Genomic DNA, 5,846 nt, shown 5'->3' on the forward strand with positions numbered 1-5,846 from the left:
GCGATTAAGGATTGGGATACGCCTACTACTCCTACTGAAATTCGTTCTTTTCTTGGTCTAGCGGGTTATTACCGCCGCTTCATTGAAAATTTCTCGAAGATTGCAGTTCCTCTAACTGCTCTAACTCAGAAGAACAAACCCTTTGATTCGGGATTCAAGCAAGAGGAAGCGTTTCTGACTTTGAAACAAAAACTTTGCGACGCGCCTGTTCTAACTTTGCCTGAGGGCAATGACGATTTCGTCGTTTATTGCGATGCATCTAAATTGGGTCTTGGCTGCGTCCTGATGCAAAGAAACAAAGTCATAGCATATGCATCGAGGAAGTTGAAGATACATGATAAGAACTACACCACTCATGATCTTGAGTTGGGTGCAGTTGTCTTCGCTCTTAAGATTTGGAGACACTATTTGTACGGTACAAAAAGTGTGGTTTTCACGGACCACAAAAGTCTTCAGCATATCTTCAATCAGAAAGAACTCAACATGAGGCAACGACGTTGGGTGGAGCTTCTAAACGACTATGACTGCGAAATTCGCTACCATCCCGGTAAGGCGAATGTCGTAGCCGATGCTTTGAGTCGCAAGGAACGTACTAAGCTTCATTGTGTTCGTGTTCAATCTGATATTCAAGCTCAATCTGATATCCAAGCACGTATTTCTCAGGCTCAACAATCTTGTGTTTCACAAGGTTTGATGGATAAGGAATTTCCCTATCACATAACACCTGATCTGGAACTGAAGGACAATGGATCGTATTACTTCATGGACCGTTTGTGGGTCCCAAGCCAAGATAACCTCCGCACCATGCTTATGGATGAAGCCCATAAGTCTCGTTATTCTGTTCATCATGGCTCAGATAAGATGTATAAGGATCTTCCTATTCAGTATTGGTGGCCTGGTATGAAGAAAGACATTGCCTTATATGTATCAAAATGTCTTACTTGTCTTAAAGTTAAGGCTGAACATCAACGTCCTTTTGGTTTATTGGTGCAACCAGAGATCCCAGTTTGGAAATAGGAAAACATTACTATGGATCACATTACTAAACTCCCGCGCACAAAGAAAGGTCATGATGCCATCTGGGTAGTTGTTGATCGTCTTACTAAGTCAGCGCATTTCTTGCCAATCCGTGAGGATTTTTCGGCTGACAAACTTGCTAAAATCTACGTGGATGAAATTGTAGCTCGACATGGTGTTCCTTTGAACATCATTTCTGACAGAGATGCTCGTTTCACTTCTCATTTTTGGAGAACCATGCAATCTGCTATGGGGACCCAACTTAATCTGAGCACAGCTTATCATCCGCAAACGGATGGTCAATCTGAAAGAACAATCCAGACTCTGGAGGATATGCTTAGAGCTTGTGTGATCGATTTTGGTGGTAGTTGGGATTCACATCTTCCGTTAATTGAATTCTCCTACAACAACAGTTATCACTCCAGCATCAACATGGCTCCTTTCGAGGCTCTCTATGGTTGAAAATGTCGTTCACCAGTCTGCTGGAAAGAGGTCGGCGAGGCTCAGCTTACTGGACTTGCCCTCATTTTAGAGACAACTGATAAGATTAAGAAAGTTCGTGATAACCTTCAGACAGCTAGAAGCCGTCAAAAGAGTTACGTGGACCCAAAACGCAAGCCCTTGGATTTTCAAGTCGGTGATCGAGTATAACTTAAGGTCTCACCTTGGAAAGGTGTGATTAGATTTGGAAAGAAAGGAAAACTTGCACCTAGATACGTTGGACCATTCAAGATCGTCGAAAGAATCGGTAAGGTAGCCTACAGACTTGAGTTACCTCCTGAACTGGGAAATGTTCATCCAACCTTTCACGTGTCCAACCTCAAGAGGTGCTTAGCTGATGAGAACCTTCACATACCGCTTGACGAAATTCGTTGTGATAAAACACTAAAATTTGATGAGAAGCCGGTGGAAATCATGGAACGTGAAGTCAGGTGGCTTAAACGCAAGCGCATTCCATTGGTCAAAGTTCGATGGGAATCTAAACGTGGACCCGAGTTTACTTGGGAATGTGAAGATCAAATGAAGGCGAAGTATCCACATCTATTCCCACGAGTTTCCTCTAAATAAATTTCGGGACGAAATTTCCTCAAGTAGGGGAGACTGTAACATCTGTGCTTGAAATCATTGTGAACAGTTCAGTTATCAATAAAAAAAAAGTTATTTGATCCCAATGTTTGTTTGTTTATGTTTGACATTTTTCATGTTTTGACTTTTGTTCAATTTTAAACTCTATATCGCTTTCTAGAGAGTTATACGCAAACTGGTGCATAAACATAATCAGTTTAATGCGAAAAATACTCTGGAACATCAACATATACTTAAAATACCTTAAATAACCTTTACATAATTTAGAAATAAGTTTTGAAGGCTTTGGTATGGCAAAAACAAGTTAATTCGCCTACAGGGACTAAATTTAACAAACTGCGAAAGTATGCCAATTTGAACTGTAACAGACATTCCGGAACATGACCGTAAGTTAAACACACCTTAAATATCCTTTATATAGCTTAGAAATAGGCTTTGAGGGGTTTGGTGTGCTAAAATAAACTTTTGGGTCATTCAGGGACTAAAAGTGTCAAAAAGTGCACAAGTTTGCACTTTCGCGCATAACTTACGTTCTGAATACATTCGGACGTCCAAAAATTTATGTAAGCATTATAATATTATGCCTTGGTGTTTGACTTGTCAAAATTCCATTCGTCGCGCATTTTGGACCATTTTTGCGCCCGTTACGACTTCCGTCGTAATTAACCGAACATCGCGATCGTACGACCAAACGTACCGACATCCGGCATATTTTTGAGCATGTTTCATGTCCACAATGTTTAAGCATCATTTTAGGGCCTTAAAATTGGCTTAACGGGCCTTAAACATGTCGGAAATGGCTTTAAACACCAACAGGGACTAAAACTGTCATTTTTCAAAGTTGGTTGCAGATCAGAACACTCAGGCGGGCGCGTAAACCCCTGTCTGTTCCTTACGCGGGCCGCGAGGCCTCCTTAGATGCAAAAACTTGTTTTAACTGCTGTTAACAGCCTTTCAACACTCCAAAGGCCAACGCCTCATGCCAATCTCTGAGGGGTGGGGGCAAATTGAGTTACCATAACATTCCGACACATGTACGGATGAGATTCGAGCACGTTAATCGATAAACGATCCTAACGGTCTTGCATATCCTATAAATACCCCCCTTTCTTGCAAAACCCACAAAAATCTGATCTAAAAGCTCTAAGTTGAAGCCATTGCTTCATACCTGAGCTACTTGGATCAAGATTAGCTTTCGGGGACCCTTTGTAAGTGTTCCTTCGTTCTTTTATCGCTTTTCGAGTCCGAAAGTCAAACTATGTTTAACTTTCTGCGTTGACCAGTTTATGGTCAATGCGAAGTTCGTTTGAACTTCATAACGTGAGCGTAATCACGATGGTTATAGCCCCTAGTGACTATACCTACTGATTACCACGCTTTCTAGGCTCAGTGACGAGTCGTAGTTTCGGCCAAAATACGTGTTATTGTGTATTTTGTAACCAAACTACATTTAGGTATCAAAACCGTTTGTTTTGATACCAAACCTGTTTTCTAAACTTAGTTAAGCATGTTTTAACATGCTTAGCTCGTCACTTTTAGTTTAGTGCTTATATAGGGTCGTAAGGTAAGCGATCTAAACAATCGCTTATACTTTCAAACCTGACCCGTTTGGTCGATCATTAGGATCCGACCAAACACATCAGAATGACCATAGTTGTATAGGGAATAACCTTTCGAGGTTATACCTTATGGTCACGACGTTTATTTAGTTGTATGATAAATAGTTTATATGCCTTAGGTAAATTACCAAAATGCCCTTTTTACGCCAAATTTCATAATAAGCATATGTAACATAACTTTTGATATCTAAACTGATTTGGCAACAATAATAGATATGTTAAGGCATATTTTACTTATCATAGGGCTAGTTAGGCGTTCCAAAAGTGTTTCACACGAACGACGCGTTAAAGTAGCATAAGCTGCCTAAACGAGTCGTAATGGGTCGTAAGCTCTTAGGTTAGGTTTCATTTTAGTATATAGGCTTTGTTAAACCATATTACACGAGTCTCCATACTCGTTTGGTTTACGAACCCTCATTCTATCCAATCCTCCGATTTAGGTCCGGTATATTAACATAGTTACCTATATTAGGTGTCGTTTGATTTCCGTGATCTCTAGCATTGTTTGGTTGTTACACAAGGACTTCTAAGCAGTCTCAAGTGAGTACAGAGACCCCTCTTTTACTGTTTTCCAAACTGTTTTGGGGTGAAACACATGTGCCTACTTGTTACTTTCATGCTTCCCATGTTTTCATATCATATGCTTATTATGTTCATTAGTACACTTATAGTACATGATTTCATTGTGTTTATGTTACGTATGTCCATTGTGTGCATACTTAGTACACCGTTTTACATTACATTTCACGCTATGTATGTTCATTTGGTTACATACTTAGTGCATTGTTTTCACATGCTTACATTTTTGGTATGACATTTGGTTTGTTCAAATGGGACAATATACATTCATTAACATTGATCACGCCATTCGTTAGTAGGTAGTGGTACCATAGGACTTGACAACTCCCATTCCTAAACCCTAGGTTTGTTTGGGTGGAAGGAATGACCGAATTCGATAAACATAACACAGATAGACCTTAAATTTGTTTAAAGGTCTATCACCAGAGTCACAAGGCTTGAATGTATGCATTTTCACAATATCGCATAGATGTTTGTATCAGTATAGCATGCGTTTGCTCCACAAAACATAACTTTGACTTAAACTATGTTTAATTCAATATCCTGTTTTTGTGCATTGTACCTATGGTTTAGTTGATATATTTCACATGCCATACATGATATTTTTGGATACACATTATATGATTTACATTAAACATAAACATTTTGACATTGATATACACATTTGGTGATTTACATTAGACATGGACATCTTGATATGGTTTACACAATAACACTTGACAATTGATTTATACATGAACAATTTACATTGGTGGTTGGTTTGGGTAAATGGTTTGAGTAACGAGGCGTGTGTAATATGATACAAACATGGTGGATACGCCGCTGGTACTTCCTATATATAAGTGTTTGTGTAATATTACATATCGTAGCGTTATTTATGTCACACCCCGACCACGTAAAACAACAAAACGTGGCGGAAACGTCGGGGAGTATTGTAACAGAATCCTTGTTTCACAACCATGGATTAAACAAATTTCGTTTTATTGAATTGAATGTATTACAATGTCTTAACAATAAAGAAACATAACAAAAATTAACTAGTCTTGCATCTTTTAATGTCACTAAGTCCTCGTCCAATCCTATGTGAGCATGCATCAATATCATCATCAAATATCATCAACTATTGTACCTGAAACACATGTGAAAATACATCAGCATAAAAATGCCGGCGAGTACATAGGTTTTATGAAAAATAGGATTCATGACCTAGGTTTTAGAAAATGTTTAACAAAACTTGTCATGAATCCAGTTTAAGTGTTTGCTTTTATAAATCGTTTGAAAATCGATGATAGATATGTATAGTTAAAAAGAATTATGTAAGGTTAAGTGAATAACCAAGTAAAAAGGAGTTTGCATGAAACAAACTGTTTTGTAAAACAATGTCTTGTGAAAAATATGTTATTTGTGTAAAAATGTATAAATCCAAATGAATGATTCAAATAACGCTACGCCATGTAATATAATACAAGCACTTATATATAGGAAGTACCAGCGGCGTATCCACCATGCTTGTATCATACTACACACATATCGTTACTTAAGTCA

Source organism: Helianthus annuus, chromosome 16 (genome assembly GCF_002127325.2).
Source record: "Helianthus annuus cultivar XRQ/B chromosome 16, HanXRQr2.0-SUNRISE, whole genome shotgun sequence".
In the NCBI taxonomy this organism is placed as follows: domain Eukaryota; kingdom Viridiplantae; phylum Streptophyta; class Magnoliopsida; order Asterales; family Asteraceae; genus Helianthus; species Helianthus annuus.